Raw genomic sequence first — 11361 nt, 5'->3', positions numbered from 1 at the left:
ATCAGTGAAACGCCTAATAAATACCTAGTATTTCTCAAAATCAAAAGTTTCACAACTCAGCACTCCAGGAAGTCTGATTTCATTGCTTGTTTATATGTTTTTCTCCCTTTTACCTTAATCAAAGCTGCCTTTTGCCAAATTTAAATGAAATTTGCCCCTCATAGGATTTCAGCTTGAAACTGAATTAGGAAACCAGAAAGACTTAAAATAAGCATGTGTTTTAAATGCTACACAATGTATCTATTTTTTTAAGTGGAAGTTTCATAGTATTTAAGGCCAGGTATATAAAACAAATTGCAACACATTTCCCCAAGCAACCACTTAGAGATCATACCAAATGAAATTAAAAAATATGTTTTACATTTTTAATGAGTAATACGGAATGTGCTTAAATGATGCAATTTATCAGAATTTTTTTTCGGATAAACTTTCTACCAGCTTCCTGCAGTACAAAACACTTTTTATTTTCTTTTTAAAGCACCAAAGTTTATTCCCTTCCCCCGCACCTCCCTTTTTTTTTTTTTAAGCTCTTTCAGGTGGTGGAAGGTCTGAGGATCATTTGCACTAATTATTTTTAGTTCTTCCTCACATAACACCTGAAGAGGACATTCTATTTATGGGAACCAAATTACTTAAAAATATTTCCAAGCTCTTTAAGCAGAGGTCAGTACACACATTAGCTGGGGGCAAAAGGAATATTCAAGTCTAGGCATCCCTTTTGAATTCGCAGCTGGGATTTATGCAGCTCCGTGCTGTTGGCCTGGTCCCCTTGGTTACCCTCCACCTTGCTCATAATATCCAGACAGCATGTCAGGGCCCATCTCATCTCCACATATCAATAGATGTTTGTGGAGGATCAGCTGTTCCCATGGTACCTGGGCTCCGGGATTTGCGTCGGAATGTGCTGTGTTTCCCAGACTCTGGGATCTCAGCAACTGCTCATATACCATCTTGAGTCTCTGCACCTACTGAGTCTTTCTAGGATCTTGTGTTGCTGCACTGACAATTTCCACACCCTTGGGTCCTAACTCCCGATTACAAGCTGTGGGGATTAAGAAATTCCTCCCTGAGACCTGGTTGCGCTTGCCTTATTTGCCCATTTGTTCTTCTCTGGGTTGACTTTTATTTTTCCTCCTCTTTAGGGTAATTTTGAAAGAAGCTCTAGTTATTAATTATTTTCCTCATTCTAAATAATTGTGATAAAACTTTTGAAATTGCGCTACTTCTACTGGAGAAAAGATAGAACTTTATTATCTTGCAGGAAAAGACCACCTTGCATGCTTTTCATCTTATTTTCTTGACTAGGGGTTTAATATCATTTAAAAATCCCAAACTGGATAGCCATGGATCTCATGTAACAGTAAATATAGTGTAGAAATATTTTTGAATAAAACAATGGATACAATGTAAATAATAAGACATTTGAAACAGCATTTTATTAAAATAAAAAGGCTTACCTGGAATCATGAATACACTTTTGAGATAGTTACTTATATAAGAAATATTTAACTCCTCAATTTTAAAAATATGTATGTTGTGTGATAGCTCTTTGGTTTAAGTCTGAAATGTGCATTTAAAAAAGAAGAACAAATAAAGAAGAAAGTTTGGGGAAAAAAAGACCTAGATTTAATATAATTAGCATGGGAATTGCTGAAAATAGAGATTCCCAGTTTAGACCCTTGGCAGAGTTAGTCTAACGAGACAGGAAAGAAAAAGGCAAAGATAAAATAAAACAAAAAACTGAGACGCCCAGATACATTTAAATTTTAGATAAAAATAATTTTTAAGTATATGTTCTAAATATTATGGAACATACTTGTATTTTTTTCACTGTTTATGTAGAATCCAAATTTAATTGGGTATCTTGTATTTTATCTGTCAGTTTTAATCACTAGAGACTTCAGTTCAGTCCTGGTGGGTGGGGGCCAAAACTGGTGGACTTTTTATAAGCTAAACTCTGCATGAATTCTAATAAGAAGTCAGGTTAGAAAACCACTAGCTTATTGTTTCAAAATGGAAGACACACGCACGCACGCGCACCTGTGCACACACACTCGCACACTTATAACAGACACAATGGTTATCCCAAAGTCTGTGCTCCTGGTAGATTCATTCTGCAAATGAAAAAAATATATATTATCTGAAGCAAAGAGAGGAACCAAAATTCACCTGATTTTGCCATGGGGATCCTGGTGCAGGTGCCAAAATACTCATGCATTTTCCAAATTATAGAATGTGCTACAGACTGACAGAATTATCCTCATCATCATATCATTGTTTTGGCTGGCTACCTTAAAATTTTGTTATCAAACATGGTTGGTTACCATTGGATATGCTTGTTAACTTTTATGATTGATAGTGTGTTACCATGAGGTTATAAGCAGAACCCAACATATTATATGTAGTCAACTAGCTTTTAAAAACAGAATACAAGAGAACACACAACAATTAATTTAACCTTAACATATATTAGTTGATTTAATTGATTCACTATATATCTATTAAGTGCTTGGTATGTTGCAAAGCTGGGGATAAATTACAAATTAGATAGAGCCCCAACTATCCAGGCATTTAATGGTTTAGAATCACAAGAGTTTCCTACAGGACTTTAAGTCTCACATGACATGTTGATTATCATAGAACTTTATATACAAAATGCCAGAGTAGCAGAACACCTGGTTTAAAGAAGCTTTCTCATTAAAATAAAAAAAAAGAAGAAAAGAAAAAAAAGTCCTCTACATTTTAAAATGTAGCAGCCTTAATATAAAGCTTCATAAAGGAGAAATCCTTTTATGCACTTTTGAGGCTGCATGGTTTGGGAAGAGGAAGACTACTTTAAAGTTCTTTGTAATTACTGGATTTATTTAATGAAGAACTAGTTACAGCATTTAGTACTACATGACATGTTTTTATTGGTCATTATCGTATAAAACTTTTTCTAGATCCTTTTTTTCTGTCGGAGTATCCATTGTAAGCATTGTAATATGGAAGGGCTGTGCTACGTGATGTGAGTCACACTCATCGGGACAGGTGGGGGAACTGCAGGCTCCTTGGTGTAGAAGATCCATCTCAGTGTGCAGCCATTTCAGGAAGACTTTTCTGACCACCCACTTTGAGCTCTCCTTTTTTAAACATCCATACTACTTCTCACTGGACTAGCTACTTTAATGTTCCAAAGGTCTCTTATTGATGTTAAAGTCTGGTAGTTCAGAATAATATTTGGGAGTGAGGAGGAGCAAGTACCACATTGTAGTCATGTTTTGAATTTCCCAGAGAGCCTGCCTCATCTAGATGTGGCTCCTGAGTCTTCTATCACCTGAGTGTTTGACCTGGATGTCACTTTGAAGATCATAACACAGAAGTAAGCCTTGTGGAAGCAAGTGCCTTTCACAGCACCATGGGTGTGCCCTGAGAAACAGAATACAAGGTAAAGCCTCAATATGCCAGGATGAGTGAGGATTTAGGGGTAATTATTCTTTCTGGTTCACTGGAAAACGTCTTTCTGAAAATTAAATCTATTACAATATGAAAGTTGCTTTGCTTAGTATTCTGGCTTGTACAAAGAAGACTAAAGCGGAGCACCTGCTCTCAAAGATCAGCTAATTCAGGTGAGGAGTTAAGGCAAATGTGAATGAAAATTTAACTAACAAGAGAGTTAATTAGGCAGCATGGGAAGGCGATGTCTTCTCTGAAAAAGAGATATTGAAGGTTAGCTTCCCATTTTCTACAGCAGCTTATTTCTCTGCACTGATAAATAAGAAATGGTAAATATAATTGGATCATTCTTTCAATATAGTATCTTGTGGAGTATTAGGTCAATAATATCAATAATAATAACAGCCACTTAGAGAGTGCTTAATACTTCTCAGTTTAATAATAACTTTTGTAAGTTAACAATTTAATCCTCCCAACAGTCCAGTGAGCCAGGAGCTATTACCCCCATCCTTTGGAAAAAGAGAGGTGAAATAACTTGACCAAGTTTACACAGCCATTAGGTAGCTGAGCCAAGCTGGCTCCAAAGCCCATGCTTAATAATGATTTCATTCTGCCTTCTTTGCTTCTGTGTATCAACTCTTATTGTGCCTTCTAAAAATATAAATTCCAGAAAATTTTTCCTCTTCTTTTGTCTCTTTATGCTACAGTCAATTGAAAGGAAAAACATCTGGTGAGTAGAAGGGTCTTATAAGAAACACTCTGTTTCTAGGTAATTGAAGTTTTATATCAGTGAGGCTGAGAGAGTACCTAGGCAAGGTCAGTTTATATGAGATGGAAGCAAAAGCCAAACAAACTTTAATGCCGCCTGACAGTCCATGGGCAACAGAAGAGGTTTTCTGAGATATCAGAAGAAAGCACAGCTTCGTGGAGGAAACGGAAGAAAGCACAGCTTCGTGGAGGAAAATGCACCATCTTACTAGGAAAGAGGCATTTCTCTGTGAAGACTCAAGCTGATTTCTGTGTGGAGGAATTATACTGTTAATAACAAATAGGGGAAGCAGTGAGCTGTCTCCGGCTTTGTAACATCTGTTATAACTGCACCTGCCTCAAAGATTTCCTGGTTTCTATTCCCAAGAGAAAGTCAGTCAGCAGGAAATGAGGCAAGTGCACAATGACTTTACGGGAAAAGGATGGCTTTTGACTTCTCCTTGGGTTTAATTCCTGACAATATTGCCTATTCCCCTTGTTGTTGATAGTACTTTACAAGGCAGTGGTTTGTAAAGTGAAAGATGGGAAGGAAGAAAGGCACCTATGCTTGGAAACGGTTTTTATGGAACACAGGAATGTCATAGGGCACCGGTCAATTGGGTGACATCAATACATCTGGCTGTTAGTCCTTGCTCTGACTGAATGGGTAATACACGGAAACAAAACATATTCCTACTCACCACAGCAATTCAAAGGCTCACACCTGTGTCTCCTTTCGTTCTCTAATTCAGTGATTCTTAGATTCCCAAACTTTAGAGTGAATCAGGATCACCTGGACGGCTTGTTTAAACACACATTGCAGGACCTGACGTAGTTCCTAACACAATGTGTCTGATGTGGTACCTAGGAATCTGTATTTCTGTAAGTCCCTAGGTGAGGCTGAGGCTGCTGGTCTGGGAATTACATTTGAGAATTATTGCTGTGATTGATTTAAACAGAAATCTTCCATTCTTATTATTCTTGGGCCTCTCTCTCATCAGGATGATCCAGTTCCCAAGGATTTTCACCATTTCTTCCTATCAGCACGATTGAGCAGAATCTGCCCCTAACTTCTCCACCGAAGTCCCAGCAGCAGCCTCAGCATTTATCTCCAACTTGGATGAAATTAATTAAGTTACATGCAAGGTGTTCCAGAGAGAATTTGAGTGCGTATAGCCTGCCCAAGCTAGTACAATGGAGCAGGCATTTCCCCAAAGGCCTCACTATATTGGATGGACATCATGTTTTACATCAATTTTCCTGGAGTAAATCTGCTGCAGATGAAATGCTAACATTGTCCACTGTTAGTATATGAAGAAGTCTTGGGGAAGAACTTTAGCTCCCCCTTATCCTTGGTTTCGTTTCTTACACTTGCAGTTACCCACTCTCAACTGTGGTCTGAAAATATTATGACCTTTATGAAAAAGTTCACAAATAACAATTTATAAGTTTTAGATGGCACACTCTTCTGAGTAGCATGATTCCTGCTTCCATCTCACCCCTAATGTGACTCATTCCTTTGTCCAGCATATCTGTGGGGTATATGTTCCCCACCTGTTAGTCCTGGACATCGTCTGCTCCTGACATCCAATCAACATCAACGTGGCTTGACGATCCAGGATCACCCGAAGCAGATGGTCCTCCTACTGGAGAATCTTCAGAAAGTCACCTGTAGCCTAACGCTATGTCACAATGCCTATGTCATTCACCTCACTTCATAGCATCACGTAGGCATTTTATCATCTCATAACATTACAAGAAGACGAAGGGGAAGTACAGTACAAGAAGATATTTTGAAAGAGAAAGACCACATTCACAAAACTTTTATTACATTATATTGTTGCAATTGTTCTATTTTATTACCAGTTATGATTGTTAATCCTTTGTGCCTAATTTATAAATTTTTTAATAGTTAAGTATACATAGAAACAAGCATACCATATATAGGGTTCAGTACTATCCTTAGTTTTAGGGATCCACTGGGGATAAGGGAGAACTACTGTACCTAACCTTATGCTTATGTGAAGAGCTCCTAAGGTCACTTGCACACAGAAGCTATTTAAAAATAATTGTTACAATTATAAACCCCCGGAATATAATATGTGTGGCATCACTTAAAGAAGTAAAAAGAAAGAGGATAATTTTATTTCCCTTTATATTTAGTAAAATATTTCTCTACAATAATTACAATATTTATGGCAAAATTACATTAATAATTTTCACATAATTTTAAAAAGTGAAATATCTACATGTAAGGCACATACAATATTATGTTTATTTAAATGTTTAAGCAAAATGTTTTATGTTCATATTTGAATATATGTTCATATGTTCATAGTCACACGCTGCATAACAACGTGTTGGTCAATGATGGAACGCCTATAAGATGGTGGTCACATAAGATTATAGTACCCTATTTTCATTACCTATGTCTAGACATGTTTAGATACACTAATACTTAATTGTGTTACAATTATATATGATATTCAGTATAGTAGCATGTTGTATAGGTTTGTAGCTTAGGAGCAATCAGTTATAACATGTAGCCTCGTATAGTAGGCTATGCCACCTAGGTTTGTGTGAGCATTCTGTATGATGTTTGCACAATGATGACAAAATCACCTAATGACACATTTCCCATAAGGAATTCCTGTTATTAAGCAATACATGACTGTACTAATATAATACATATATTATGTTGATATTTACTATTTCATCAGATATCAATATATCGTAAAATATATAACTAAACATATAATAATGTATTAATTATATTCAATTACTATATGCAAAGTCATTTTAAAAAGTAAAATATGTAAATGCAAGGCATACAGAAAATATATAAAAATATTACATTTACCAAGTATGTTCATATTAATATAAGCAAATTGTTGAAACTTAATATCTCTATATTCAAGGTATAGCTATTAAAATTTGTAATATATAACATTAATATACATTACACATATAATATTTTATTTATTATTTCTAAACTGTCACTTGTTTTATTACGCATATCTCAGTCCATTCTGCTACATTTGTGTTAGGAAATTTATTGCCAATCTTATTGGGATGACAACTAAAATCAACAAATGTCAATGGATAATGGGAAATTTACTGCATTTCCTCTGTACAGTAAAGAATGAAAATCCAGGGTGGAGCCAAGATGGCCGAATAGGAACAGCTCCGGTCTCCAGCTCCCAGCCCCAGCGACACAGAAGACGGATGATTTCTGCATTTCTGCTTGAGGTACCGGTTTCATCTCACTAGGGAGTGCCTAACAGTGGGTGCAGGACAGTCGGTGAAGCGCACTGTGCGCAAGCCGAAGCAGGGCGAGGCATTGCCTCACTCGGGAAGCGCAAGGGGTCAGGGAGTTCCCTTTCCTAGTCAAAGAAAGGGGAAACAGACGGCACCTGGAATATCGGGTCAGTCCCACCCCAATACTGCGCTTTTCCAACGGGCCTGGAAAACGGCACACTAGGAGATTGTGTCCCGCACCTGGCTCGGAGGGTCCTGTGCCCACGGAGTCTCGCTGATTGCTAGCACAGCAGTCTGAGATCAAGCTGCAAGGCGGCAGCGAGGCTGGGGGAGGGGCGCCCGCCATTACCCAGGCTTGCTTAGGTAAACAAAGCAGCCAGGAAGCTCGAACTGGGTGGAGCCCACCACAGCTCAAGGAGGCCTGCCTGCCTCTGTAGGCTCCACCTCTGGGGGCAGGGCACAGACAAACAAAAACTCAGCAAGAACCTCCACAGACTTAAAGGTCCCTGTCTGACTGACAGCTTTGAAGAGAGTAGTGGTTCTCCCAGCACGCAGCTGGAGATCTGAGAACGGACAGACTGCCTCCTAAAGTGGGTCCCTCACCCCTGAGCAGCCTAACTGGGAGGCACCCCCCCAGTAGGGACAGACTGACACCTCATTCAACCGGGTACTCCTCTGAGACAAAACTTTCAGACGAACTATCAGACAGCTGAATTTGTGGTCTCACGAAAATCCGCTGTTCTGCAGCCACCGCTGCTGACACCCAGCCAAACAGGGTCTGGAGTGGACCTCTAGTAAACTCCAACAGACCTGCAGCTGAGGGTCCTGTCTGGTAGAAGGAAAATTAACAAACAGAAAGGACATCCACACCAAAAACCCATCTGTACATCACCATCATCAAAGACAAAAAGTAGATAAAACCACAAAGATGGGGAAAAAACAGAGCAAAAAAACTGGAAACTCTAAAAAACAGAGCACCTCTCCTCCTCCAAAGGAACGCAGTTCCTCACCAGCAACGGAACAAAGCTGGATGGAGGATGACTTTGATGAGTTGAGAGAAGAAGGCTTCAGACGATCAAACTACTCTGAGCTACGAGAGGAAATTCAAAACAATAGCAAAGAAGTTAAAAACTTTGAAAAAAAATTAGAAGGGTGGATAACCAGAATAACCAATGGAGAGAAGGGCTTAAAGGAGCTGATGGAGCTGAAAGCCAAGTTTCGAGAACTACGCGAAGATTGCAGAAGCCTCAGTAGCAGATGCGATCAACTGGAAGAAAGGGTATCGCTGATGGAAGATGAAATGAATGAAATGAAGAGAGAAGGGAAGTTTAGAGAAAAAAGAATAAAAAGAAATGAGCAAAGCCTCCAAGAAATTTGGGACTATGTGAAAAGACCAAACCTACGTCTGATTGGTGTACCTGAAAATGATGGGGAGAATGGAACCAAGTTGGAAAACACTCTGCAAGATATTATCCAGGAGAACTTCCCCAATCTAGCAAGGCAGGCCAGCATTCAGATTCAGGAAATACAGAGAACGCCACAAAGATACTCCTCGAGAAGGGCAACTCCAAGACACATAATTGTCAGATTCACCAAAGTTGAAATGAAGGAAAAAATGTTAAGGGCAGCCAGAGAGAAAGGTCGGGTTACCCACAAAGGGAAGCCCATCAGACTAACAGCTGATCTCTCAGCAGAAACTGTACAAGCCAGAAGAGAGTGGGGGCCGATATTCAACATTCTTAAAGAAAAGAATTTTCAACCCAGAATTTGCTATCCTGCCAAACTAAGCTTCATAAGTGAAGGAGAAATAAAATACTTTACAGACAAGCAAACGCTGAGTGATTTTGTCACCACCAGGCCTGCCCTAAAACAGCTCCTGAAGGAAGCACTAAACTGGAAAGGAACAACCGGTACCAGCCACCGCAAAAACATGCCAAATTGTAAAGACCATCGAGGCTAGGAAGAAACAATAGCAACTAACGAGCAAAATAACCAACTAACATCATAATGACAGGATCAGATTCACACATAACAATATTAACGTTAAATGTAAATGGGCTAAATGCTCCAATCAAAAGACACAGACTGGCAAACTGGATAAGGAGTCAGGACCCATCAGTGTGCTGTATTCAGGAAACCCATCTCACGTGCAGAGACACACATAGACTCAAAATAAAGGGATGGAGGAAGATCTATCAAGCAAATGGAAAACAAAAAAAGGCAGGGGTTGCAATCCTAGTCTCTGATAAAATAGACTTTAAACCAACAAAGATCAAAAGAGACAAAGAAGGCCATTACATAATGGTAAAGGGATCAATTCAACAAGAAGAGCTAACTATCCTAAATATATATGCACCCAACACAGGAGCACCCAGATTCATAAAGCAAGTCCTCAGTGACCTACAAAGGGACTTAAACTCCCACACAATAATAATGGGAGATTTTAACACCCCACTGTCAGCATTAGACAGATCAACGAGACAGAAAGTTAACAAGGATATCCAGGAATTGAACTCAGCTCTACATAAAGTGGACCTAATAGACATCTACAGAACTCTCCACCCCAAGTCAACAGAATATACATTTTTTTCAGCACCACACCACACCTATTCTAAAATTGACCACATAGTTGGAAGTAAAGCTCTCCTCAGCAAATGTAAAAGAACAGAAATTATAACAAACTGTCTCTCAGACCACAGTGCAATCAAACTAGAACTCAGGATTAAGAAACTCACTCAAAACCGCTCAACTACATGGAAACTGAACAACCTGCTCCTGAATGACTATTGGGTACATAATGAAATGAAGGCAGAAATAAAGATGTTCTTTGAAACCAATGAGAACAAAGACACAACATACCAGAATCTCTGGGACACATTCAAAGCAATGTGTAGAGGGAAATTTATAGCACTAAATGCCCACAAGAGAAAGCAGGAAAGATCCAAAATTGACACCCTAACATCACAATTAAAAGAACTAGAAAAGCAAGAGCAAACACATTCAAAAGCTAGCAGAAGGCTAGAAATAACTAAAATCAGAGCAGAACTGAAGGAAATAGAGACACAAAAAACCCTTCAAAAAATTAATGAATCCAGGAGCTGGTTTTTTGAAAAGATCAACAAAATTGATGGACCGCTAGCAAGACTAATAAAGAAAAGAGAGAAGAATCAAATAGATGCAATAAAAAACGAAAAAGGGGCTATCACCACCGATCCCACAGAAATACAATCTACCATCAGAGAATACTACAAACACCTCTATGCAAATAAACTAGAAAATCTAGAAGAAATGGACAAATTCCTCGACAAATACACCCTCCCAAGACTAAACCAGGAAGAAGTTGAATCTCTGAATAGACCAATAACAGGTTCTGAAATTGTGGCAATAATCAATAGCTTACCAACCAAAAAGAGTCCAGGACCTGACGGATTCACAGCTGAATTCTACCAGAGGTACAAGGAGGAACTGGTACCATTCCTTCTGAAACTATTCCAATCGATAGAAAAAGAGGGAATCCTCCCTAACACATTTTATGAAGCCAGCATCATCCTGATACCAAAACCTGGCAGAGACATAACCAAAAAAGAGAATTTCAGACCAATATCCTTGATGAACATTGATGCAAAAATCCTCAATAAAATACTGGCAAACCGAATCCAGCAGCACATCAAAAAGCTTATCCACCATGATCAAGTGGGCTTCATCCCTGGGATGCAAGGCTGGTTCAACACACGCAAATCAATAAATGTAATCCAGCATATAAACAGAACCAAAGACAAAAACCACATGATTATCTCAATAGATGCAGAAAAGGCCTTTGACAAAATTCAACAACCCTTCATGCTAAAAACTCTCAATAAATTAGGTATTGATGGGACGTATCTCAAAATAATAACAGCTATCTATGACAAACCCACAGCC

The 11361-nt window shown here is 38.7% G+C and overlaps 1 long non-coding RNA gene across 1 annotated transcript; it reads right to left on the bottom strand.

Annotated features, from left to right (window-relative positions):
* Nucleotides 1-445: 445 nt before the first annotated feature.
* On the bottom strand, nt 446-5810 carry LOC116461187 (uncharacterized). Its single transcript, XR_004246003.2, has 2 exons — nt 5737-5810; nt 446-2114 (listed from the first exon to the last, which is right to left on the bottom strand). It is a non-coding gene; the product is annotated as an uncharacterized LOC116461187 (long non-coding RNA).
* Nucleotides 5811-11361: the final 5551 nt, after the last annotated feature.

Source organism: Hylobates moloch, unplaced genomic scaffold (genome assembly GCF_009828535.3).
Source record: "Hylobates moloch isolate HMO894 unplaced genomic scaffold, HMol_V3 SCAFFOLD_21, whole genome shotgun sequence".
NCBI classification, from domain to species: domain Eukaryota; kingdom Metazoa; phylum Chordata; class Mammalia; order Primates; family Hylobatidae; genus Hylobates; species Hylobates moloch.
The sequence above is the reverse complement of the archived record's forward strand: the minus strand, read 5'-3'. Positions and strand labels throughout refer to the sequence as shown.